This window comes from Rhinoderma darwinii (genome assembly GCF_050947455.1).
Source record: "Rhinoderma darwinii isolate aRhiDar2 chromosome 2 unlocalized genomic scaffold, aRhiDar2.hap1 SUPER_2_unloc_6, whole genome shotgun sequence".
Lineage (NCBI taxonomy): Eukaryota > Metazoa > Chordata > Amphibia > Anura > Rhinodermatidae > Rhinoderma > Rhinoderma darwinii.
In genome coordinates, this window is record NW_027461729.1 from 615375 (window position 1) to 642291 (window position 26917).

Consider the following 26917-nt stretch of genomic DNA (forward strand, 5'->3'; position numbering starts at 1 on the left):
CCAACACTGCCTGGGCCCAGGCTTTTATCTCTGAGGCCCCATTATGATGTCAGAAAGCTGGCTCTGGCTCCTGAGGTCTCCACTATGACACGTGCAAAGTTCCGTCTGAACTTTATATAAGACGGTGCGGCTCAGTCAGTCACTCAGTGTTGCCTGAGAGGGCAACACTGCAACAGCCGGCCCCCAGGCTGTCTTTTTTTTGCACAGCTAGTTGCCTCCAGGAGGCCACAAGAGGGAGACAAGGGACTGCAAAATGGAAAATAGGCATCCACCAACTTTACAGACAACTTGTTCTCCTTGCTCCTACAACCTCCATCCTTGCACAGTTTGTTATTCTTCCAGGTAACATAGTAACAAATCCAAATTGCTGCTCTCTTTGTAGGCAAGCAAGGGTTTGTTGCAACTGCAATTCTTACTTCTTCTTGAAATGTAGGGACCACAGTACATTCCATCACATCCATCTAGTGTACACAGGTAGGTCCATTGTGACGGGCGGGCGGGCGGGCTGGCTGCTTTAATGGCTGTTTGCTGTTCCCCTACTCCACTCCACTATTTGACTATGGTGCTGCATCAATCAGTGGCTGGCTCAGGTGCAGCTCTTTAACCTACCTAGGAGGGAGGGCGGAGAGAAGACAAGGAAGGTGAATGAGCTGTTCCAATGTGAAATGCCGGAAACACAGAAACACAGACGACACAAAACAAGAGGTGGCAATGTATTAATTAATTGCATTTAATAAATTAGCTCATTATCACACATGACTGTACAAATGCATTGTCCAACAGGTGTTGAAATAATGGGATTAAAAGGGGAGATCCCATCCGAAAGACAAAAACAATGGCAAACATAAAAAGCACTTTTGGAATCTGATTTTAGTAAACACATAAGGAAAGGGTGCACCGGTCCTGGAAATACTGCAATACCAGGTCAATGCGTGGAGTGGACAGAGCAAGCTCTATTTCCATCTCCCTGTTCTAAAAATCCATTTAATATATGGTCCCCAGATAGGGGACGTATCAGATATTAAACTGATAAGAACAGATAAGGTTTCAACAAAATTTTATTGACACATATATATATACAGAGAATACATTTTCATAAAATAAAATTCAGTAATAAAATGCTTGTTGTACATTTCAAAAAATAATTTTTGTGTAATTCAATTCTGTAATAAATTATATGTTTGTACATTTTTCTTTAATAAAATTCAGTAACAAAATGTTTTTTAATTCATTTCATTAAAACCTTTTTGTAAAATAACTTCAGTAATAAAATGTTTATTTTTAATACATTTCATTAAAATGATAAAAGCAATAAATTTGTAACGAGAAGAAGGTTTCTTTAAAAATCTGACAATGGCAGGATAAAACAAGCAGTAAAATCACAATTACAAATACATAAATTATTTACATGGTAATCGTGTTCCACAGAGACAGACACCACATGGATGCCGCTTCTTTTGCTCCTAGATTTTTTTTGTCTCTGAGGTAGTATACATACAGCTCACTTAACGCAATCTTGACACAGTCTGTAATGTCAATAAAATCACGTTTAAAAAGAAGAATGTTCCTAACCTTCCAGATGGCATTTTTAAAACAGTTAATAATCATCCAGCAGATCATCTGCTGTCTGAATGATGGGCAGGTAAAAAGGCCATAAAAAACGTATTCGTACTTAAAATCTTTAAGACCACAGATCCATTTTAGTAAAAGGCCGGCTTTCCTCCATACCTCCTGTGCATAGTGGCAGTTCCAGAACAAGTGCATTACTGTTTCATCATTTCCGCACCTATCTCGTGGGCACTTGGCTCTCGCCACCAGTCCTCGCCTATGTTGGAATGCACGTGTAGGGAGGCACTGGTGGACGATTGCCCAGGCAAGGTCCTTATGCACATTTGCAAGATATTTCCCGTACACATTTCGCCACACTTGCTTGGACCTTGCCTGCGAGAAATTGGACACTGCCACTGTCTCTTCTCCGTGTCTGCACGCCATCGACACCTTTCTCTGGTCCCCCAATATGTCAGGCTCCAATTCTTGGAGGCTCAGGAGCCTAACAGTCTTTTCTAGCACCACATAGTGTTTTGGGGGACACAGAAGCACAGGAGAATTTAGGGAGATACGAGCCCAACGTTTAAAAACCATGCCCGCTGCGTATTTTAAAAAGCAGCTAAAAATGCCATCGGATTTAAACATTTTAAAACAGAAGCAGAAATATTTGATATAAAAAAATGTAAAAAGGTTAGGAACATCTCTCCCGCCATTGTCTTTACCTTTATACATAAAATCACGCTTTAATTTTTCCATCTTGGAGCCCCACAGAAACATAAAACAAATGCGTGTTAGCTTTTTAATATATAAAATGGATGGAGGGAAAACCATGGCCACATAGAGCATTATTGGGATTAAAACCATTTTTATGATTAAAATTTTCCCCTCCATCGTGAGGCTCCTAAGATTCCACATTAAAACCTTCTTCTCTATTTTTGCTATCACTGAGTCCCAGTTAGAGGTCCCATTGTTCGCCTGATTAAAAACAATCCCTAAAATTTTAATCTGGTCCTTCTGCATTCTGACTCCTGGGGTCAGGGAGGAATCCCAGCCTCCTATATTAAAACACTCACATTTATCAATATTAAGTTTAAAACCAGAAGCTTCGCAGAAAAAGGTGGTGTTCCTCAGCGCCCTCCTCATGGATGATGAATCGGGGCACAGAATTGTCACATCATCCATGTAGCTTAATACCTTTACTTGGTTGCCCCTCCCACCAGGTATTGGGGCGCCTCTAATAACTTTATCGTTCCTGAGTATGGCTAAAAGGGGCTCCATTGCGCAAATAAATAGTAGGGGAGACAATGGGCACCCTTGCTTGACTCCAGATAAAAGAGGAACACCACTAGTTAAAAATCCATTTATAGAAATCTCACTAAAACAGGACCGATATAAAAGCATAACACGACTTATAATAAAATCAGGCACCGCCATTTTTTTAAGCACCATAAAAAGGAACTCATGGGACACTCTATCAAAGGCCTTTTCAAAATCAAGGGATAAAATAGCAAGGTTTTGGCCTCGATCTTTAAAATACCAAATAACATCTCTTAAAATATTAAGGGACTCAGTGATAGATCTACCAGGTACCCCACAGACCTGATTTGGGTGGATTAATTTACTGATAAAAGGTTTAAAACGGACCGCTATCAGTTTGGCTAAAATTTTATAATCTACATTTAAAAGCGTAATCGGGCGCCAATTTTTGAGCTGGTCCTTTCCACCCTTATTTTTAAAAATTAGGGACACAATCCCCCTTCTCCAAGAAGGGGGCAGCTCTTCTACAATAAAAGCCTCTTTATATAATAAAATCATATCCTCTTTTAAAACATCCCAAAAAGTTAGATAAAATTCAATAGGCAACCCATCCTCCCCAGGGGCCTTTCCCGCTGAAAAACTTTTAAAAACAAATAAAAGTTCCTCCAAATTAAGATCCCGGGATAAAACCTCCTGGTCCAAAGTATCTAACTTAAAATCAAGGGAGTTAAGAGCATGATTTAAAAAGGATTCATCAATGGCTTTTTTACTAAAAAGGAGTTGGTAAAAATTAAAAGCTGCCTTTAACATTCCTCCCACGGAAGTCTCCCCTTCTAGGTTTAAAATAGCGTCTCTTTTGTCGTTTACCTTTTTAAAAAAGAATCGGGAGCACTTCTCGTCTTCTTCTAGATGCTTCACGTGGGAGTTAAAAATTATTTGTTTACCTTTATCATCAAGACATTTTTTTATTTCAGCTTTTAAGTTTAAAATATCAGAATCCACATCAAACCCAACATCCTTCAATTTAAAAAGCACATGTAGACGCTTATTAAGAACATAAAACCACTGTTTCTTTTCTCTGGCTTTCTTCCTACCTGCTCGGATAAAAAATAATTTAATTTTTGGTTTAATGCCCTCCCACCAGTGCAGCATGGTCCCGTGGGGTTTTCTCTGTAATTGCCAGCACTGGTAGGTCCGCACAAACTCATTTTTAATTTCAGGGTCCTCCAGGAGCGTGGTGTTCAACCTCCAGAGGCCCTTACTTACTTTTTGCTCTCCCTCCAGCTCCAGAGACACATTTAGGAGTTTATGATCTGAAAAGATGTTATTTAAAAGCATGCATTTTTGAGGGGTAAAATCATGGGAGGCAAAAATAAAATCGATTCTGGAGCTCACTCTTCCATTAGACCATGTGGCGCCTGCGTCTCCTGGCAAGAGATCCTTCCAGCAATCGCGTAATTTAAAATCATCAATAAAATTTTTGAGCAGGTAGGTAGTGTGGTCTTTCCTATTTGCATCACCCCCCTGCCGGCACTCTCCTTCTCTTATGCAGTTAAAATCACCCCCTACCAGCAGGGGGGCAGACCCAACACAAAACAGTGGTAAAATATTAAAAAGTTCTGCCCGCTCCTGTTTGTCAGGAGGGGCATACACATTTAAAATACGAATTAAAAGTCCATTAATGTGCAGGTGGGTTAAAACAGCTCTGCCGGGCATAATCTCAATCACATTTTGTATAGAAATAAAATGGCCACGGCAGAGTAATCCCACACCTGTAGAACGACAGTCATTGGCTCCAGACCACACCGAAGGGCCCAGCTTCCAATCTTGTTTTAGATCCATATAGTCCATGCTGTTAGGGATTCCACACTCCTGCAGTAGGCAAAAATCAAAGTCCATAGTCTCAAGGTAAGAAAACAAAGCAGCCCTGCGAACAGGGCTCTTTAGGGACCTCACATTCAGTGAGGAGAATTTTAGGGTACTACAAGGCATAGTTTATGGAGAGTCAGTGTCCACTTCTGAGGAGCCCGACTCCGATATACTCTGGGAGTCAGGCTGCCCCGCATCCGGGGACGCGAACTCCACGATGTTCACAGGGTCAGAGCCGGACAGATGTTTCGACCCGACCCTTCCCCTGAATTCGCTTTCGTCCGAACTGCGGCATAACGTTTTCCTCTTTATTGTAGACACCTCCTCCTCTCTTGACCTCTTCCCCGTACTGGATAAATCCATCGTCGTCTCGTCCTCGTCCTCCTCACTCGACGTCACCTCGGTCTCCTGGCTGATGTCATCTCCGTCACGATCTCCGGCCACTGCTACCTCAGGTGCGGCTACAGGTTCCTCCGGATCGCTGGTCGTCTTGGGTTGCTCAGGAGCCTGTGAGGTCCCTTCCTTCTTCCTTATCATTCCGCCTACTGCATCTAAAGCCGTCAGCATCCGACCCTCTATTGGCGTGACAAGAGGGACCGACTCTAGCTGCCCGGCCGATCGGCGGCGGCTGGTGCTTGGGGTATCCCGCAAGGAGCCCCTACGTCTGGACTCCTTATTTGGCTCTTCACCAGCCGCCGTCTCTGCCCAGTCCCCTTTTGTGGGTATCGAGGACCGGCGAGACTTTTTGCCGACCGGCTCCGGGTTGGAGCTTGGGGCCTTCATTACAGAGCTAGAACAGCCCTGCTCGGCCCCCTTGGAATCCCTAGGACCACCCTCCACACGTGGCCCGGAGGGTATTGGCCCTGACCCTTCGGTGGGTCCCGGGGCATTACCAGCAGTGCCCGCACCTGTTGCAGGCTGCTGCCCTGGCCCCGGTCGGGGTGGCCCAGGTTTGGGTTCACCCCTCAATGACTGCGTTCTCTTTGGACATTCTTTGTACATGTGTCCTGTCTCCCCGCACAGGTTACACATGGTGCTGGAACTGCATTTGGAGGCCACGTGCCCAAGGCCTCCACATTTATTACAGCGTATGACATGACCCTCACTGCATGCGTCTTTCGTATGTCCATACGACTGGCAGTTCCAGCAGAACCGAGGCATCTGGGGGTAAAAGAGATATCCCCGGTTCCTCCCAATGGCAAAGTTGGCTGGCGGATGTATAAAGCCTCGTATGCCATTTGGGTCTTGGAAGAATTTCACAAAATACTTCCGCTTTCCATTCCAGAAGCCTTCCGCATTTTTAACTTCATGGCTGAAGTGGATTTCTCGACAGTATCGCCCAAGAAAGATCTCAATGTCCCTGGCAGGGACAAACGGGCTGTGCATCACCACGACAAGTGGAATAGATTCCTCCCCGTAGAGGAATGCGAAATAGAGCCCGTCCAGGCGCTCTTCTGTCTGGTCCGCACCAGACAGGGCTGCACAGATGGTGTCGCAGCAGGCCGCGGTACAAAAGGAGATGGTATATCGTCCGCGGCCTTCCTGGTCATTAAGACACAGGATGTTCTCCCGTCTGAGGCCGAAGAAGCCAAGCAGGATTTCCCCTACTATGAACTTCAGGTTCTTCCGCTGGCGATGTTTCTCCTCGACCTCAATCCGGATAGATTGTCGCAACTGGGTTTCCCCAGTCACGAATCCGTACGCAAACGGCATTTTCAGCTTGTCCCGACAAGGATTCGCCCTTCTAGGCCGTCCGGCGCAAGCCGTCCGCCTAGTGATCCCTTCTCGTTGCCTGAGGACTAGTCCGACTACCCAATAGCTGCAGGGGGGTGAAGTCAAGGCGATAAACCTGTGACGATCCCCCCAGGCCAAGTAGCCGGGTACCCCAGGCACCTTCTGACAAAACCTCCTGTATAAATACACTTGGTCTTAGCCAAAAGGCCGAGAAGCGATAACCCGAACGGGCCGCGCGTTGACCGAGCCTGCCCAATACTGCTGTTCACCCCTTGCAGCGATTCAGCCTACTCCTAGGCAATTCCATGGGGCCCTGCAGGCTCACACACACTCACAGCTACTAAGCGGGAGGTGAATAAAGGCCGGAGAGGAAGCAAGACAGGATTTGCTTCTTTTGCTTGCACCACAATGCAGTGCTGAAAGAGGAGGAATCGACATAAAAACGCCTTCCTGGCAACGCCCAAATGCCCTCCTGCCGTGCAAACACTGGCAGCAGCAGCAGCAGCAGCAGCAGCAGCAGTAAGTGCATGCCCACTGCCACCCCTTCTCCTTTCACACCTTGTATCAGCTTTAATCCAGTCCAGTGCTGCCTGCTGAGCAGCACTGACCAACACTGCCTGGGCCCAGGCTTTTATCTCTGAGGCCCCATTATGATGTCAGAAAGCTGGCTCTGGCTCCTGAGGTCTCCACTATGACACGTGCAAAGTTCCGTCTGAACTTTATATAAGACAGTGCGGCTCAGTCAGTCACTCAGTGTTGCCTGAGAGGGCAACACTGCAACAGCCGGCCCCCAGGCTGTCTTTTTTTTGCACAGCTAGTTGCCTCCAAGAGGCCACAAGAGGGAGACAAGGGACTGCAAAATGGAAAATAGGCATCCACCAACTTTACAGACAACTTGTTCTCCTTGCTCCTACAACCTCCATCCTTGCACAGTTTGTTATTCTTCCAGGTAACATAGTAACAAATCCAAATTGCTGCTCTCTTTGTAGGCAAGCAAGGGTTTGTTGCAACTGCAATTCTTACTTCTTCTTGAAATGTAGGGACCACAGTACATTCCATCACATCCATCTAGTGTACACAGGTAGGTCCATTGTGACGGGCGGGCGGGCGGGCTGGCTGCTTTAATGGCTGTTTGCTGTTCCCCTACTCCTCTCCACTATTTGACTATGGTGCTGCATCAATCAGTGGCTGGCTCAGGTGCAGCTCTTTAACCTACCTAGGAGGGAGGGCGGAGAGAAGACAAGGAAGGTGAATGAGCTGTTCCAATGTGAAATGCCGGAAACACAGAAACACAGACGACACAAAACAAGAGGTGGCAATGTATTAATTAATTGCATTTAATAAATTAGCTCATTATCACACATGACTGTACAAATGCATTGTCCAACAGGTGTTGAAATAATGGGATTAAAAGGGGAGATCCCATCCGAAAGACAAAAACAATGGCAAACACAAAAAGCACTTTTGGAATCTGATTTTAGTAAACACATAAGGAAAGGGTGCACCGGTCCTGGAAATACTGCAATACCAGGTCAATGCGTGGAGTGGACAGAGCAAGCTCTATTTCCATCTCCCTGTTCTAAAAATCCATTTAATATATGGTCCCCAGATAGGGGACGTATCAGATATTAAACTGATAAGAACAGATTTTTTTGAGTTGACTACCCCAACAAAGGAGGTAACCGTTTATTTAAAATTTTGAACAAATTTACAATAAATCAATACATTTCAACAAAAATTTACATAAATTTACAATCATGGTTTTTTAATACAGATAAATACAAATTGTCAAATAAAAACAATTTATAAAAGGGCACTTGGTGGCATCATATTATGGAACTCCATTCACTTAAAAACCATTTTCTACATAAAACAGGAGAGAGTTTTTTATCTAAAAGAAAATATTTGTACATTTCATTAAGACAAATGGCTAAAACATCTTCCACAGCTAAAACTTCACACTTAAATAATAAAATGTTTCTGGCCGCCCACAGAGCTGCTTTTACGCAGTTGGTGATCTTCCATGCCATCATTTTTCGAGTCTGTGTTGGGCATTCCAGGCATCCATATAAAACGCCATCACTTGTGTATCTCCGAAGTCCTGTAATCTTCTGTACCAAGGGGAGGATTCTTGTCCATATCAATTTCGCGTAAAAACATTCCCAGAATAGGTGGTAGACTGTCTCATCATCTCTACATCCTCCCCTTGGACACGCAGCCGAGTTGGTCAGTCCCCTTCGATGCTGGAATGCCCGGCATGGAAGACACTCGTGGGCACAGCTCCAGGCCAGATCTTTCTGTGGGTTAAAAAGATATTTAGCGCTCACCATCTTCCATATTTCTTTACATTTTTGTTCATTAAAATTACTGATGGGAGCTACTAAAACATTTTCTTTTATCTTTTTTAAAATTCCTTTACTATTTTTTACTTCGTTAATATTTTTGTCTTTTAAGTTAAAAAGGTTTACAATTTTTTCTAAAATTTTATACTGGCCAGAAAGGTTAAAAGCATATGGGGAGCTTAAAACCGTGGAGAACCAACCGTTCCTCCTCATAAAATAACCTGTGTTAAAACGTATAAAATATGACCAGTAATGTTCCTTAAAAACTGCATTAAGACATAAAGTAAAAAATTTTATTAAAAGGAATGCTTTTATATCGGGGAAATCTTTCCCCCCCATTGGTTTGGGTAATATTACCTTCTCTCTCCTGAGCTTTTCCATCCTGGAGTTCCATAAAAATGTGAAACATGCTTTAATTATTTTTTTCAATAAAATCTCAGGGGGAGGGAATACCATACTTAAATATAATAAAATAGGTAAAATCACCATTTTTGTAATTAAAACCTTTCCCTCCATTGTTAACTTTCTCATGTTCCACATGCAAATTTTCTGATTAACTTTTTGTGCCACCAAGTCCCAACTGGTAAAACCATTATTTGACTCATTGAAGGAGACTCCTAAAATTTGTACAGACTCTGACACAGGGACTGGAATGTCCATTAAAACCATTTTGCCGATATTTAAGATGTTACTTTTATTAAAATTGACTAAAAAACCGGAGGAGCAACAGAATTGGTAAATCTGTTTAAAGGATTTCTGTAATGACAGGGTGTCCCTGCAAAGGACCGCGACATCGTCCATGTACCCCACCACTTTAGCCTCTAGTCCCCCCCCGCCCGGCAGGGGGACTCCGCTTATCTGCTTATCCTTTCTTAACCTGCAGAGTAGAGGCTCGATCGCACAAATAAAAAGTAGTGGGGACAAGGGACACCCCTGCTTCACTCCGGAATTTAAAAGGACATCCTGTGTCTTAAAACCCTTTACTAAAATTTTACTAGTACAATTTTCATAAAAGGCCTTCAGAGACTGTAAAAAACCTTCCGGTATACCCATTTTTTCTAAAACCTTAAAAAGATAAAAATGTGACACTCTATCGAAGGCTTTCTCGAAATCTATAGATAAAATTGCCATTTTACCTCCTCTCTCTTTCGTGTCACTGATCACATCTTTTAAAAGGTTTAAATTATCCCATATACTCCTCCCGGGTATCCCACAGACCTGATTGGAGTGTATGATCTGGCCTATCACTGCTTTTAATCTGTTCGCACATATCTTCGCCATTATTTTGTAGTCAGAGTTTAGCAAAGTGATAGGCCTCCAATTTTTAATGTCTGTTTTGTCCCCCTTTTTGTAAAGCAGGGACACCTCGCCTTTCTTCCAGGACCCCGGGAGGGCTTTTGTTCTAAAAACTTGGGTAAAAAGAGGGTGGAGATCCTCTTTTAAAATACCATAAAATATAACATAGAATTCTATAGGTATACCGTCAGGGCCAGGGACTTTACCTGTTTTAAAACTCTTTGTAGTTTCTAAAATCTCCTGTTCCGTAATATCCTGTAATAAAAACACTTGGGAAGCAGGATCTAAAACAGCATCCACCTCCTTCAATGAGTCGTTCATAAAATCAACATCAACATGTTTTGTATTAAAAAGATCCGCATAAAAACCGTGCACCTTTTTTAAAATGTTTTGGGTATTTGTTTCCCCATCTATCTCATTTAACAGGGTATGCTTATCATTTATTTTCTTGAAGAAGTACCTGGAGCAGGTCTCATTTTCTTCAAGATGTTTTACCTTAGAGCGAAAGATTATCTCCTTTCCCCTCTGCTCCAGGCACTGGGAGATTTCTTTTTTAATTTCGGTGATCTCTTTCTCCACCTGCATACCCTGTTCTCTGAACTTGTATTGGGTCTGCAGACGGGTATTTAAATTAGCATAAAATTCAAATTTTTCTTTGGCTTTCTTCATCCCAGCTTTAATAAAAAAATCTCTTATCTTTATTTTCATTTTCTCCCACCAGGAAACAATTAGCATATTGGGATGTCTTACCCGTCTGCAGCCCTTATAAAAGGTGATAAAATCGGATAAAATTTGCGGATCCTCTAAAAGGGATACGTTTAATTTCCAGGCTTTCTTCGGAGTTCTCCTTTGATCGTTCAAATTAACTTTAAAATATAAAAGTTTATGGTCAGAAAACACGTTAGAATTAAGATCACATTTAAAAGGCAGTATTTGATAAGAACAAAAAATAAAATCAATCCTGGAGCTGCAGTTTACATTGCTCCAGGTGACGCCGTCCTCTTCAGGTAGATCCCTATTGCATTTTTTAAAAACATCAGTAAGTTTAAAATCCACTGTAATATCTTTTAAAATAGACGGGGTTTTATCATAATTTCGACTTACTGAATTAGAGAACCGGCGTTCCCCCTTTAAAATACAATTAAAATCACCAGCTAAAATAAGTGGTTCTGAATCATTGATAAAAAGGGGTAAAATTTCTAGCATTTTTGCTCTTTCCTTCTTGTCTGTAGAACCATAAAAGTTTAAAAACTGCCATCTAACACCGTTTATAAAAGCTTTGACCATTAAAATTCTGCCTGGTAAAATTTCATAAAAACGATCAATTAAAACGTTCCCTTTGAATAAAATGGCGACACCTGCGGCTTTTGATTCATTAGACCCGGACCACACTGAAGGTCCGAGTCTCCAGTCTTCCTCATATTTTTTATAATTCATGCGGTGAGGTATGCAGCATTCCTGTAGGAAAAACACTGAGGCGGTAAAAACAGAAAGGTAGTTAAAAAGGGCAGCTCTTCTTGTCTGTGAGTGCACGCTTCTTACATTAAAGGAAAGACCACATAACTCAGCCATGAGGAAAAGGGAGAGAGACAGTCTATTTTTATCTTACCCGAGGAGGCCTCAGCAGTCCTCCGCGTCGCCAGACACCCCACTCGAGCTCTCATCATCATCTTTCCTCGAGTCAAATGTGCGCATCGATGAGGTTTGAGAGGAAGACCCATCACTCAGCTGACCCCCCATACCTAAGGCGCTTCTTGAAAATGGGTCCCAGACGGACTCAACGGGTAAGATTTGGCAATCTTTGGCAGCGCCCTCCCCTTCTATAGGGGCAGGAATCGCGCTTCCGGACGTCTCAGGGACCACGCTTACCTCGGAGGCAGCTGTCCCTATATCCCCCGACTGTCTGGAAGGGGGGGGACCTTTAGCTGTCGCTTCCGGGGGCAAGTCAACTGGTTTCCCTGCCTTCAACCTGGCAGGTACTCCCATCGGCACCCCCGCTGCCACCTCCGAGTACGCCCTACGTCTCTTGGTGAGCGCTGCCGCTCCGCCCGGGACCTCTGCCTCAGGTACAGGCTGACCCAGCATCTCTTGCAGGTCAGTAGGATCAGCTTCATCCGAACTACCCTGCGCCCCAGTCTCCTGGGTGGGCTCTTTCGTCCGCTGATCACTGGCTCTGCGTTTTTGCCGCCTCTGCTCTTTAGGGTCACCTGTTTGGGGGGGTCTGCTGGAGGTATCCATTTCGTCTTGCTCACCTCCTTGGGGTTCCTCTCCTTGTACGGGGGTGATCTGGCCTGCGGGCCGCTCGGGACGCCTTGGCCGGTCCTCGGGTTGTTCCAACTCTTTAGATCTGTGGGGACAAGTAGCATAGAGGTGACCAACTCGGCTGCAAAAACGGCACCTTTTCCCCAGAGGGCAAGTTTTGGTCTCGTGCTCAGAGCTGCCGCAGTTCCTACAGGTGCTGTCGCAAGACTCCTTGGTGTGACCGTACTTTTGGCACTTCCTACAGAATGGAGGCATCCCTGAAAAATAAAAGTCTCCGGCCATATCACCTATTTTAAAACGTGCTGGCGGCAACATTATCCCTCCTGTAAAATTGGCATCTTTATAACATGTTACATTGAATCTCCACTTTGAGGTCCATACACCAACCTCATTCATGACTTTGCCAATACATTTCACAGTTTTAAAATAAGGGAATAAAAAGGACATCACTTCTTTTAAGTCGGCAAAAGGGCAGTACATCTTTATAACTATCATTTTAGTGATGTCCATAACGTGCTCATAAAAATCAACACCGTCCAGTCTCGGGTCATTTTTTACCGTATAAGCCGCCAGCAGATCTCGGAATACTCCATTCTGTATGAAAGTAACATCGTATGTCCTCCTTCTTGGGTAATCCTGCACCGCCAAAATTTCTCGCTTCTGGATGTTGAAGATACCAACAAGTACGGTCTCCACCACAAATTTTAAGCCGCAGGTCGTCGCCTTCTCCTCCGATAGAACTACACGAATCGTGTTTTTAATCCGGGCATAAGCCGGTATCTCACATGGATCCTCGTCCATGGTGAGTATGGTATTGTTACGCTACTCCGTAGTAGGCGCAACGTTAGGCGCAACTCCCCTTTTCGGCCGAAACCTACACGGGGGTATATGGATCGCAACCCGTTGCTCAGGACTAAGCCTCTCTCCCAAATAGCAGCACGGGGGTGAAGTCCAGGCGAACCTGGACGATCCCCCGAGGCCGAGAGAGAGGGTACCTGAGCACCTCCTAACCAAGACCAGGCAGCACTGACTACAAGTAATCAGAACTACACTTGATCTCAGCCAGAAGGCCGAGAAGCGATAACCCGAACGGGCCGCGCGTTGACCGAGCCTGCCCAATACTGCTGTTCACCCCTTGCAGCGATTCAGCCTACTCCTAGGCAATTCCATGGGGCCCTGCAGGCTCACACACACTCACAGCTACTAAGCGGGAGGTGAATAAAGGCCGGAGAGGAAGCAAGACAGGATTTGCTTCTTTTGCTTGCACCACAATGCAGTGCTGAAAGAGGAGGAATCGACATAAAAACGCCTTCCTGGCAACGCCCAAATGCCCTCCTGCCGTGCAAACACTGGCAGCAGCAGCAGCAGCAGCAGCAGTAAGTGCATGCCCACTGCCACCCCTTCTCCTTTCACACCTTGTATCAGCTTTAATCCAGTCCAGTGCTGCCTGCTGAGCAGCACTGACCAACACTGCCTGGGCCCAGGCTTTTATCTCTGAGGCCCCATTATGATGTCAGAAAGCTGGCTCTGGCTCCTGAGGTCTCCACTATGACACGTGCAAAGTTCCGTCTGAACTTTATATAAGACGGTGCGGCTCAGTCAGTCACTCAGTGTTGCCTGAGAGGGCAACACTGCAACAGCCGGCCCCCAGGCTGTCTTTTTTTTGCACAGCTAGTTGCCTCCAGGAGGCCACAAGAGGGAGACAAGGGACTGCAAAATAGAAAATAGGCATCCACCAACTTTACAGACAACTTGTTCTCCTTGCTCCTACAACCTCCATCCTTGCACAGTTTGTTATTCTTCCAGGTAACATAGTAACAAATCCAAATTGCTGCTCTCTTTGTAGGCAAGCAAGGGTTTGTTGCAACTGCAATTCTTACTTCTTCTTGAAATGTAGGGACCACAGTACATTCCATCACATCCATCTAGTGTACACAGGTAGGTCCATTGTGACGGGCGGGGGCGGGCGGGCTGGCTGCTTTAATGGCTGTTTGCTGTTCCCCTACTCCACTCCACTATTTGACTATGGTGCTGCATCAATCAGTGGCTGGCTCAGGTGCAGCTCTTTAACCTACCTAGGAGGGAGGGCGGAGAGAAGACAAGGAAGGTGAATGAGCTGTTCCAATGTGAAATGCCGGAAACACAGAAACACAGACGACACAAAACAAGAGGTGGCAATGTATTAATTAATTGCATTTAATAAATTAGCTCATTATCACACATGACTGTACAAATGCATTGTCCAACAGGTGTTGAAATAATGGGATTAAAAGGGGAGATCCCATCCGAAAGACAAAAACAATGGCAAACACAAAAAGCACTTTTGGAATCTGATTTTAGTAAACACATAAGGAAAGGGTGCACCGGTCCTGGAAATACTGCAATACCAAGTCAATGCGTGGAGTGGACAGAGCAAGCTCTATTTCCATCTCCCTGTTCTAAAAATCCATTTAATATATGGTCCCCAGATAGGGGACGTATCAGATATTAAACTGATAGGAACAGATACTACACTTGATCTTAGCCAAAAGGCCGAGAAGCGATAACCCGAACGTGCCGCGCGTTTTGCTTCTTTTGCTTGCACCACAATGCAGTGCTGAAAGAGGAGGAATCGACATAAAAACGCCTTCCTGGCAACGCCCAAATGCCCTCCTGCCGTGCAAACACTGGCAGCAGCAGCAGCAGCAGCAGTAAGTGCATGCCCACTGCCACCCCTTCTACTTTCACACCTTGTATCAGCTTTAATCCAGTCCAGTGCTGCCTGCTGAGCAGCACTGACCAACACTGCCTGGGCCCAGGCTTTTATCTCTGAGGCCCCATTATGATGTCAGAAAGCTGGCTCTGGCTCCTGAGGTCTCCACTATGACACGTGCAAAGTTCCGTCTGAACTTTATATAAGACGGTGCGGCTCAGTCAGTCACTCAGTGTTGCCTGAGAGGGCAACACTGCAACAGCCGGCCCCCAGGCTGTCTTTTTTTTGCACAGCTAGTTGCCTCCAGGAGGCCACAAGAGGGAGACAAGGGACTGCAAAATGGAAAATAGGCATCCACCAACTTTACAGACAACTTGTTCTCCTTGCTCCTACAACCTCCATCCTTGCACAGTTTGTTATTCTTCCAGGTAACATAGTAACAAATCCAAATTGCTGCTCTCTTTGTAGGCAAGCAAGGGTTTGTTGCAACTGCAATTCTTACTTCTTCTTGAAATGTAGGGACCACAGTACATTCCATCACATCCATCTAGTGTACACAGGTAGGTCCATTGTGACGGGCGGGCGGGCGGGCGGGCTGGCTGCTTTAATGGCTGTTTGCTGTTCCCCTACTCCACTCCACTATTTGACTATGGTGCTGCATCAATCAGTGGCTGGCTCAGGTGCAGCTCTTTAACCTACCTAGGAGGGAGGGCGGAGAGAAGACAAGGAAGGTGAATGAGCTGTTCCAATGTGAAATGCCGGAAACACAGAAACACAGACGACACAAAACAAGAGGTGGCAATGTATTAATTAATTGCATTTAATAAATTAGCTCATTATCACACATGACTGTACAAATGCATTGTCCAACAGGTGTTGAAATAATGGGATTAAAAGGGGAGATCCCATCCGAAAGACAAAAACAATGGCAAACACAAAAAGCACTTTTGGAATCTGATTTTAGTAAACACATAAGGAAAGGGTGCACCGGTCCTGGAAATACTGCAATACCAGGTCAATGCGTGGAGTGGACAGAGCAAGCTCTATTTCCATCTCCCCGTTCTAAAAATCCATTTAATATATGGTCCCCAGATAGGGGACGTATCAGATATTAAACTGATAAGAACAGATACTACACTTGATCTTAGCCAAAAGGCCGAGAAGCGATAACCCGAACGTGCCGCGCGTTTTGCTTCTTTTGCTTGCACCACAATGCAGTGCTGAAAGAGGAGGAATCGACATAAAAACGCCTTCCTGGCAACGCCCAAATGCCCTCCTGCCGTGCAAACACTGGCAGCAGCAGCAGCAGCAGCAGCAGCAGTAAGTGCATGCCCACTGCCACCCCTTCTCCTTTCACACCTTGTATCAGCTTTAATCCAGTCCAGTGCTGCCTGCTGAGCAGCACTGACCAACACTGCCTGGGCCCAGGCTTTTATCTCTGAGGCCCCATTATGATGTCAGAAAGCTGGCTCTGGCTCCTGAGGTCTCCACTATGACACGTGCAAAGTTCCGTCTGAACTTTATATAAGACGGTGCGGCTCAGTCAGTCACTCAGTGTTGCCTGAGAGGGCAACACTGCAACAGCCGGCCCCCAGGCTGTCTTTTTTTTGCACAGCTAGTTGCCTCCAGGAGGCCACAAGAGGGAGACAAGGGACTGCAAAATGGAAAAAAAGCATCCACCAACTTTACAGACAACTTGTTCTCCTTGCTCCTACAACCTCCATCCTTGCACAGTTTGTTATTCTTCCAGGTAACATAGTAACAAATCCAAATTGCTGCTTTCTTTGTAGGCAAGCAAGGGTTTGTTGCAACTGCAATTCTTACTTCTTCTTGAAATGTAGGGACCACAGTACATTCCATCACATCCATCTAGTGTACACAGGTAGGTCCATTGTGACGGGCGGGCGGGCGGGCGGGCTGGCTGCTTTAATGGCTGTTTGCTGTTCCCCTACTCCACTCCACTATTTGACTATGGTGCTGCATCAATCAGTGGCTGGCTCAGGTGCAGCTCTTTAACCTACCTAGGAGGGAGGGCGGAGAGAAGACAAGGAAGGTGAATGAGCTGTTCCAATGTGAAATGCCGGAAACACAGAAACACAGACGACACAAAACAAGAGGTGGCAATGTATTAATTAATTGCATTTAATAAATTAGCTCATTATCACACATGACTGTACAAATGCATTGTCCAACAGGTGTTGAAATAATGGGATTAAAAGGGGAGATCCCATCCGAAAGACAAAAACAATGGCAAACACAAAAAGCACTTTTGGAATCTGATTTTAGTAAACACATAAGGAAAGGGTGCACCGGTCCAGGAAATACTGCAATACCAGGTCAATGCGTGGAGTGGACAGAGCAAGCTCTATTTCCATCTCCCTGTTCTAAAAATCCATTTAATATATGGTCCCCAGATAGGGGACGTATCAGATATTAAACTGATAAGAACAGATACTACACTTGATCTTAGCCAAAAGGCCGAGAAGCGATAACCCGAACGTGCCGCGCGTTTTGCTTCTTTTGCTTGCACCACAATGCAGTGCTGAAAGAGGAGGAATCGACATAAAAATGCCTTCCTGGCAACGCCCAAATGCCCTCCTGCCGTGCAAACACTGGCAGCAGCAGCAGCAGCAGCAGCAGCAGTAAGTGCATGCCCACTGCCACCCCTTCTCCTTTCACACCTTGTATCAGCTTTAATCCAGTCCAGTGCTGCCTGCTGAGCAGCACTGACCAACACTGCCTGGGCCCAGGCTTTTATCTCTGAGGCCCCATTATGATGTCAGAAAGCTAGCTCTGGCTCCTGAGGTCTCCACTATGACACGTGCAAAGTTCCGTCTGAACTTTATATAAGACGGTGCGGCTCAGTCAGTCACTCAGTGTTGCCTGAGAGGGCAACACTGCAACAGCCGGCCCCCAGGCTGTCTTTTTTTTGCACAGCTAGTTGCCTCCAGGAGGCCACAAGAGGGAGACAAGGGACTGCAAAATGGAAAAAAAAGCATCCACCAACTTTACAGACAACTTGTTCTCCTTGCTCCTACAACCTCCATCCTTGCACAGTTTGTTATTCTTCCAGGTAACATAGTAACAAATCCAAATTGCTGCTTTCTTTGTAGGCAAGCAAGGGTTTGTTGCAACTGCAATTCTTACTTCTTCTTGAAATGTAGGGACCACAGTACATTCCATCACATCCATCTAGTGTACACAGGTAGGTCCATTGTGACGGGCGGGCGGGCAGGCGGGCTGGCTGCTTTAATGGCTGTTTGCTGTTCCCCTACTCCACTCCACTATTTGACTATGGTGCTGCATCAATCAGTGGCTGGCTCAGGTGCAGCTCTTTAACCTACCTAGGAGGGAGGGCGGAGAGAAGACAAGGAAGGTGAATGAGCTGTTCCAATGTGAAATGCCGGAAACACAGAAACACAGACGACACAAAACAAGAGGTGGCAATGTATTAATTAATTGCATTTAATAAATTAGCTCATTATCACACATGACTGTACAAATGCATTGTCCAACAGGTGTTGAAATAATGGGATTAAAAGGGGAGATCCCATCCGAAAGACAAAAACAATGGCAAACACAAAAAGCACTTTTGGAATCTGATTTTAGTAAACACATAAGGAAAGGGTGCACCGGTCCTGGAAATACTGCAATACCAGGTCAATGCGTGGAGTGGACAGAGCAAGCTCTATTTCCTTCTCCCTGTTCTAAAAATCCATTTAATATATGGTCCCCAGATAGGGGACGTATCAGATATTAAACTGATAAGAACAGATACTACACTTGATCTTAGCCAAAAGGCCGAGAAGCGATAACCCGAACGTGCCGCGCGTTTTGCTTCTTTTGCTTGCACCACAATGCAGTGCTGAAAGAGGAGGAATCGACATAAAAACGCCTTCCTGGCAGCGCCCAAATGCCCTCCTGCCGTGCACACACTGGCAGCAGCAGCAGCAGTAAGTGCATGCCCACTGCCACCCCTTCTCCTTTCACACCTTGTATCAGCTTTAATCCAGTCCAGTGCTGCCTGCTGAGCAGCACTGACCAACACTGCCTGGGCCCAGGCTTTTATCTCTGAGGCCCCATTATGATGTCAGAAAGCTGGCTCTGGCTCCTGAGGTCTCCACTATGACACGTGCAAAGTTCCGTCTTGACTTTATATAAGACGGTGCGGCTCAGTCAGTCACTCAGTGTTGCCTGAGAGGGCAACACTGCAACAGCCGGCCCCCAGGCTGTCTTTTTTTTGCACAGCTAGTTGCCTCCAGGAGGCCACAAGAGGGAGACAAGGGACTGCAAAATGGAAAAAAAAGCATCCACCAACTTTACAGACAACTTGTTCTCCTTGCTCCTACAACCTCCATCCTTGCACAGTTTGTTATTCTTCCAGGTAACATAGTAACAAATCCAAATTGCTGCTTTCTTTGTAGGCAAGCAAGGGTTTGTTGCAACTGCAATTCTTACTTCTTCTTGAAATATAGGGACCACAGTACATTCCATCACATCCATCTAGTGTACACAGGTAGGTCCATTGTGACGGGCGGGCTGGCTGCTTTAATGGCTGTTTGCTGTTCCCCTACTCCACTCCACTATTTGACTATGGTGCTGCATCAATCAGTGGCTGGCTCAGGTGCAGCTCTTTAACCTACCTAGGAGGGAGGGCGGAGAGAAGACAAGGAAGGTGAATGAGCTGTTCCAATGTGAAATGCCGGAAACACAGAAACACAGACGACACAAAACAAGAGGTGGCAATGTATTAATTAATTGCATTTAATAAATTAGCTCATTATCACACATGACTGTACAAATGCATTGTCCAACAGGTGTTGAAATAATGGGATTAAAAGGGGAGATCCCATCCGAAAGACAAAAACAATGGCAAACACAAAAAGCACTTTTGGAATCTGATTTTAGTAAACACATAAGGAAAGGGTGCACCGGTCCTGGAAATACTGCAATACCAGGTCAATGCGTGGAGTGGACAGAGCAAGCTCTATTTCCTTCTCCCTGTTCTAAAAATCCCTTTAATATATGGTCCCCAGATAGGGGACGTATCAGATATTAAACTGATAAGAACAGATACTACACTTGATCTTAGCCAAAAGGCCGAGAAGCGATAACCCGAACGTGCCGCGCGTTTTGCTTCTTTTGCTTGCACCACAATGCAGTGCTGAAAGAGGAGGAATCGGAATCGACATAAAAACGCCTTCCTGGCAACGCCCAAATGCCCTCCTGCCGTGCAAACACTGGCAGCAGCAGCAGCAGCAGTAAGTGCATGCCCACTGCCACCCCTTCTCCTTTCACACCTTGTATCAGCTTTAATCCAGTCCAGTGCTGCCTGCTGAGCAGCACTGACCAACACTGCCTGGGCCCAGGCTTTTATCTCTGAGGCCCCATTATGATGTCAGAAAGCTGGCTCTGGCTCCTGAGGTCTCCACTATGACACGTGCAAAGTTCCGTCTGAACTTTATATAAGACGGTGCGGCTCAGTCAGTCACTCAGTGTTGCCTGAGAGGGCAACACTGCAACAGCCGGCCCCCAGGCTGTCTTTTTTTTGCACAGCTAGTTGCCTCCAGGAGGCCACAAGAGGGAGACAAGGGACTGCAAAATGGAAAAAAAGCATCCACCAACTTTACAGACAACTTGTTCTCCTTGCTCCTACAACCTCCATCCTTGCACAGTTTGTTATTCTTCCAGGTAACATAGTAACAAATCCAAATTGCTGCTTTCTTTGTAGGCAAGCAAGGGTTTGTTGCAACTGCAATTCTTACTTCTTCTTGAAATGTAGGGACCACAGTACATTCCATCACATCCATCTAGTGTACACAGGTAGGTCCATTGTGACGGGCGGGCGGGCGGGCTGGCTGCTTTAATGGCTGTTTGCTGTTCCCCTACTCCACTCCACTATTTGACTATGGTGCTGCATCAATCAGTGGCTGGCTCAGGTGCAGCTCTTTAACCTACCTAGGAGGGAGGGCGGAGAGAAGACAAGGAAGGTGAATGAGCTGTTCCAATGTGAAATGCCGGAAACACAGAAACACAGACGACACAAAACAAGAGGTGGCAATGTATTAATTAATTGCATTTAATAAATTAGCTCATTATCACACATGACTGTACAAATGCATTGTCCAACAGGTGTTGAAATAATGGGATTAAAAGGGGAGATCCCATCCGAAAGACAAAAACAATGGCAAACACAAAAAGTACTTTTGGAATCTGATTTTAGTAAACACATAAGGAAAGGGTGCACCGGTCCTGGAAATACTGCAATACCAGGTCAATGCGTGGAGTGGACAGAGCAAGCTCTATTTCCATCTCCCTGTTCTAAAAATCCATTTAATATATGGTCCCCAGATAGGGGACGTATCAGATATTAAACTGATAAGAACAGATACTACACTTGATCTTAGCCAAAAGGCCGAGAAGCGATAACCCGAACGGGCCGCGCGTTGACCGAGCCTGCCCAATACTGCTGTTCACCCCTTGCAGCGATTCAGCCTACTCCTAGGCAATTCCATGGGGCCCTGCAGGCTCACACACACTCACAGCTACTAAGCGGGAGGTGAATAAAGGCCGGAGAGGAAGCAAGACAGGATTTGCTTCTTTTGCTTGCACCACAATGCAGTGCTGAAAGAGGAGGAATCGACATAAAAACGCCTTCCTGGCAACGCCCAAATGCCCTCCTGCCGTGCAAACACTGGCAGCAGCAGCAGCAGCAGTAAGTGCATGCCCACTGCCACCCCTTCTACTTTCACACCTTGTATCAGCTTTAATCCAGTCCAGTGCTGCCTGCTGAGCAGCACTGACCAACACTGCCTGGGCCCAGGCTTTTATCTCTGAGGCCCCATTATGATGTCAGAAAGCTGGCTCTGGCTCCTGAGGTCTCCACTATGACACGTGCAAAGTTCCGTCTGAACTTTATATAAGACGGTGCGGCTCAGTCAGTCACTCAGTGTTGCCTGAGAGGGCAACACTGCAACAGCCGGCCCCCAGGCTGTCTTTTTTTTGCACAGCTAGTTGCCTCCAGGAGGCCACAAGAGGGAGACAAGGGACTGCAAAATGGAAAATAGGCATCCACCAACTTTACAGACAACTTGTTCTCCTTGCTCCTACAACCTCCATCCTTGCACAGTTTGTTATTCTTCCAGGTAACATAGTAACAAATCCAAATTGCTGCTCTCTTTGTAGGCAAGCAAGGGTTTGTTGCAACTGCAATTCTTACTTCTTCTTGAAATGTAGGGACCACAGTACATTCCATCACATCCATCTAGTGTACACAGGTAGGTCCATTGTGACGGGCGGGCGGGCGGGCGGGCTGGCTGCTTTAATGGCTGTTTGCTGTTCCCCTACTCCACTCCACTATTTGACTATGGTGCTGCATCAATCAGTGGCTGGCTCAGGTGCAGCTCTTTAACCTACCTAGGAGGGAGGGCGGAGAGAAGACAAGGAAGGTGAATGAGCTGTTCCAATGTGAAATGCCGGAAACACAGAAACACAGACGACACAAAACAAGAGGTGGCAATGTATTAATTAATTGCATTTAATAAATTAGCTCATTATCACACATGACTGTACAAATGCATTGTCCAACAGGTGTTGAAATAATGGGATTAAAAGGGGAGATCCCATCCGAAAGACAAAAACAATGGCAAACACAAAAAGCACTTTTGGAATCTGATTTTAGTAAACACATAAGGAAAGAGTGCACCGGTCCTGGAAATACTGCAATACCAGGTCAATGCGTGGAGTGGACAGAGCAAGCTCTATTTCCATCTCCCTGTTCTAAAAATCCATTTAATATATGGTCCCCAGATAGGGGACGTATCAGATATTAAACTGATAAGAACAGATACTACAGTTGATCTTAGCCAAAAGGCCGAGAAGCGATAACCCGAACGTGCCGCGCGTTTTGCTTCTTTTGCTTGCACCACAATGCAGTGCTGAAAGAGGAGGAATCGACATAAAAACGCCTTCCTGGCAACGCCCAAATGCCCTCCTGCCGTGCAAACACTGGCAGCAGCAGCAGCAGCAGCAGTAAGTGCATGCCCACTGCCACCCCTTCTCCTTTCACACCTTGTATCAGCTTTAATCCAGTCCAGTGCTGCCTGCTGAGCAGCACTGACCAACACTGCCTGGGCCCAGGCTTTTATCTCTGAGGCCCCATTATGATGTCAGAAAGCTAGCTCTGGCTCCTGAGGTCTCCACTATGACACGTGCAAAGTTCCGTCTGAACTTTATATAAGACGGTGCGGCTCAGTCAGTCACTCAGTGTTGCCTGAGAGGGCAACACTGCAACAGCCGGCCCCCAGGCTGTCTTTTTTTTGCACAGCTAGTTGCCTCCAGGAGGCCACAAGAGGGAGACAAGGGACTGCAAAATGGAAAAAAAAGCATCCACCAACTTTACAGACAACTTGTTCTCCTTGCTCCTACAACCTCCATCCTTGCACAGTTTGTTATTCTTCCAGGTAACATAGTAACAAATCCAAATTGCTGCTTTCTTTGTAGGCAAGCAAGGGTTTGTTGCAACTGCAATTCTTACTTCTTCTTGAAATGTAGGGACCACAGTACATTCCATCACATCCATCTAGTGTACACAGGTAGGTCCATTGTGACGGGCGGGCGGGCGGGCGGGCTGGCTACTTTAATGGCTGTTTGCTGTTCCCCTACTCCACTCCACTATTTGACTATGGTGCTGCATCAATCAGTGGCTGGCTCAGGTGCAGCTCTTTAACCTACCTAGGAGGGAGGGCGGAGAGAAGACAAGGAAGGTGAATGAGCTGTTCCAATGTGAAATGCCGGAAACACAGAAACACAGACGACACAAAACAAGAGGTGGCAATGTATTAATTAATTGCATTTAATAAATTAGCTCATTATCACACATGACTGTACAAATGCATTGTCCAACAGGTGTTGAAATAATGGGATTAAAAGTGGAGATCCCATCCGAAAGACAAAAACAATGGCAAACACAAAAAGCACTTTTGGAATCTGATTTTAGTAAACACATAAGGAAAGGGTGCACCGGTCCTGGAAATACTGCAATACCAGGTCAATGCGTGGAGTGGACAGAGCAAGCTCTATTTCCTTCTCCCTGTTCTAAAAATCCATTTAATATATGGTCCCCAGATAGGGGACGTATCAGATATTAAACTGATAAGAACAGATACTACACTTGATCTTAGCCAAAAGGCCGAGAAGCGATAACCCGAACGTGCCGCGCGTTTTGCTTCTTTTGCTTGCACCACAATGCAGTGCTGAAAGAGGAGGAATCGACATAAAAACGCCTTCCTGGCAACGCCCAAATGCCCTCCTGCCGTGCAAACACTGGCAGCAGCAGCAGCAGCAGCAGCAGCAGTAAGTGCATGCCCACTGCCACCCCTTCTCCTTTCACACCTTGTATCAGCTTTAATCCAGTCCAGTGCTGCCTGCTGAGCAGCACTGACCAACACTGCCTGGGCCCAGGCTTTTATCTCTGAGGCCCCATTATGATGTCAGAAAGCTGGCTCTGGCTCCTGAGGTCTCCACTATGACACGTGCAAAGTTCCGTCTGAACTTTATATAAGACGGTGCGGCTCAGTCAGTCACTCAGTGTTGCCTGAGAGGGCAACACTGCAACAGCCGGCCCCCAGGCTGTCTTTTTTTTGCACAGCTAGTTGCCTCCAGGAGGCCACAAGAGGGAGACAAGGGACTGCAAAATGGAAAAAAAAGCATCCACCAACTTTACAGACAACTTGTTCTCCTTGCTCCTACAACCTCCATCCTTGCACAGTTTGTTATTCTTCCAGGTAACATAGTAACAAATCCAAATTGCTGCTTTCTTTGTAGGCAAGCAAGGGTTTGTTGCAACTGCAATTCTTACTTCTTCTTGAAATGTAGGGACCACAGTACATTCCATCACATCCATCTAGTGTACACAGGTAGGTCCATTGTGACGGGCGGGCTGGCTGCTTTAATGGCTGTTTGCTGTTCCCCTACTCCACTCCACTATTTGACTATGGTGCTGCATCAATCAGTGGCTGGCTCAGGTGCAGCTCTTTAACCTACCTAGGAGGGAGGGCGGAGAGAAGACAAGGAAGGTGAATGAGCTGTTCCAATGTGAAATGCCGGAAACACAGAAACACAGACGACACAAAACAAGAGGTGGCAATGTATTAATTAATTGCATTTAATAAATTAGCTCATTATCACACATGACTGTACAAATGCATTGTCCAACAGGTGTTGAAATAATGGGATTAAAAGGGGAGATCCCATCCGAAAGACAAAAACAATGGCAAACACAAAAAGCACTTTTGGAATCTGATTTTAGTAAACACATAAGGAAAGGGTGCACCGGTCCTGGAAATACTGCAATACCAGGTCAATGCGTGGAGTGGACAGAGCAAGCTCTATTTCCTTCTCCCTGTTCTAAAAATCCCTTTAATATATGGTCCCCAGATAGGGGACGTATCATATATTAAACTGATAAGAACAGATACTACACTTGATCTTAGCCAAAAGGCCGAGAAGCGATAACCCGAACGTGCCGCGCGTTTTGCTTCTTTTGCTTGCACCACAATGCAGTGCTGAAAGAGGAGGAATCGACATAAAAACGCCTTCCTGGCAACGCCCAAATGCCCTCCTGCCGTGCAAACACTGGCAGCAGCAGCAGCAGCAGCAGCAGCAGCAGCAGTAAGTGCATGCCCACTGCCACCCCTTCTCCTTTCACACCTTGTATCAGCTTTAATCCAGTCCAGTGCTGCCTGCTGAGCAGCACTGACCAACACTGCCTGGGCCCAGGCTTTTATCTCTGAGGCCCCATTATGATGTCAGAAAGCTGGCTCTGGCTCCTGAGGTCTCCACTATGACACGTGCAAAGTTCCGTCTGAACTTTATATAAGACGGTGCGGCTCAGTCAGTCACTCAGTGTTGCCTGAGAGGGCAACACTGCAACAGCCGGCCCCCAGGCTGTCTTTTTTTTGCACAGCTAGTTGCCTCCAGGAGGCCACAAGAGGGAGACAAGGGACTGCAAAATGGAAAAAAAGCATCCACCAACTTTACAGACAACTTGTTCTCCTTGCTCCTACAACCTCCATCCTTGCACAGTTTGTTATTCTTCCAGGTAACATAGTAACAAATCCAAATTGCTGCTTTCTTTGTAGGCAAGCAAGGGTTTGTTGCAACTGCAATTCTTACTTCTTCTTGAAATGTAGGGACCACAGTACATTCCATCACATCCATCTAGTGTACACAGGTAGGTCCATTGTGACGGGCGGGCGGGCGGGCTGGCTGCTTTAATGGCTGTTTGCTGTTCCCCTACTCCACTCCACTATTTGACTATGGTGCTGCATCAATCAGTGGCTGGCTCAGGTGCAGCTCTTTAACCTACCTAGGAGGGAGGGCGGAGAGAAGACAAGGAAGGTGAATGAGCTGTTCCAATGTGAAATGCCGGAAACACAGAAACACAGACGACACAAAACAAGAGGTGGCAATGTATTAATTAATTGCATTTAATAAATTAGCTCATTATCACACATGACTGTACAAATGCATTGTCCAACAGGTGTTGAAATAATGGGATTAAAAGGGGAGATCCCATCCGAAAGACAAAAACAATGGCAAACACAAAAAGCACTTTTGGAATCTGATTTTAGTAAACACATAAGGAAAGGGTGCACCAGTCCTGGAAATACTGCAATACCAGGTCAATGGGTGGAGTGGACAGAGCAAGTTCTATTTCCATCTCCCTGTTCTAAAAATCCATTTAATATATGGTCCCCAGATAGGGGACGTATCAGATATTAAACTGATAAGAACAGATACTACACTTGATCTTAGCCAAAAGGCCGAGAAGCGATAACCCGAACGTGCCGCGCGGTTTGCTTCTTTTGCTTGCACCACAATGCAGTGCTGAAAGAGGAGGAATCGACATAAAAAC

The 26917-nt window shown here is 45.8% G+C and overlaps 11 non-coding genes and 1 pseudogene across 11 annotated transcripts; all 12 read right to left on the minus strand.

Annotated features, from left to right (window-relative positions):
• Positions 1-887: 887 nt before the first annotated feature.
• On the minus strand, positions 888-1062 carry LOC142681777 (U2 spliceosomal RNA; annotated as a pseudogene).
• Positions 1063-7902: 6840 nt separating this feature from the next.
• LOC142681769 (U2 spliceosomal RNA) lies at positions 7903-8090 on the minus strand. Its single transcript, XR_012853641.1, has one exon. It is a non-coding gene; the product is annotated as a U2 spliceosomal RNA (small nuclear RNA).
• Positions 8091-14661: 6571 nt separating this feature from the next.
• On the minus strand, positions 14662-14852 carry LOC142681729 (U2 spliceosomal RNA). The gene has a single exon (XR_012853605.1). It is a non-coding gene; the product is annotated as a U2 spliceosomal RNA (small nuclear RNA).
• Positions 14853-15977: 1125 nt separating this feature from the next.
• On the minus strand, positions 15978-16168 carry LOC142681621 (U2 spliceosomal RNA). Its single transcript, XR_012853508.1, has one exon. It is a non-coding gene; the product is annotated as a U2 spliceosomal RNA (small nuclear RNA).
• Positions 16169-17299: 1131 nt separating this feature from the next.
• On the minus strand, positions 17300-17490 carry LOC142681667 (U2 spliceosomal RNA). Its single transcript, XR_012853550.1, has one exon. It is a non-coding gene; the product is annotated as a U2 spliceosomal RNA (small nuclear RNA).
• Positions 17491-18622: 1132 nt separating this feature from the next.
• On the minus strand, positions 18623-18813 carry LOC142681645 (U2 spliceosomal RNA). Its single transcript, XR_012853530.1, has one exon. It is a non-coding gene; the product is annotated as a U2 spliceosomal RNA (small nuclear RNA).
• Positions 18814-19921: 1108 nt separating this feature from the next.
• LOC142681675 (U2 spliceosomal RNA) lies at positions 19922-20112 on the minus strand. The gene has a single exon (XR_012853557.1). It is a non-coding gene; the product is annotated as a U2 spliceosomal RNA (small nuclear RNA).
• A 1124-nt stretch (positions 20113-21236) lies between these two features.
• LOC142681566 (U2 spliceosomal RNA) lies at positions 21237-21427 on the minus strand. The gene has a single exon (XR_012853458.1). It is a non-coding gene; the product is annotated as a U2 spliceosomal RNA (small nuclear RNA).
• A 1267-nt stretch (positions 21428-22694) lies between these two features.
• LOC142681725 (U2 spliceosomal RNA) lies at positions 22695-22885 on the minus strand. The gene has a single exon (XR_012853602.1). It is a non-coding gene; the product is annotated as a U2 spliceosomal RNA (small nuclear RNA).
• A 1126-nt stretch (positions 22886-24011) lies between these two features.
• Positions 24012-24202, minus strand: LOC142681646 (U2 spliceosomal RNA). Its single transcript, XR_012853531.1, has one exon. It is a non-coding gene; the product is annotated as a U2 spliceosomal RNA (small nuclear RNA).
• Positions 24203-25322: 1120 nt separating this feature from the next.
• On the minus strand, positions 25323-25513 carry LOC142681737 (U2 spliceosomal RNA). The gene has a single exon (XR_012853613.1). It is a non-coding gene; the product is annotated as a U2 spliceosomal RNA (small nuclear RNA).
• A 1133-nt stretch (positions 25514-26646) lies between these two features.
• On the minus strand, positions 26647-26837 carry LOC142681746 (U2 spliceosomal RNA). The gene has a single exon (XR_012853621.1). It is a non-coding gene; the product is annotated as a U2 spliceosomal RNA (small nuclear RNA).
• Positions 26838-26917: the final 80 nt, after the last annotated feature.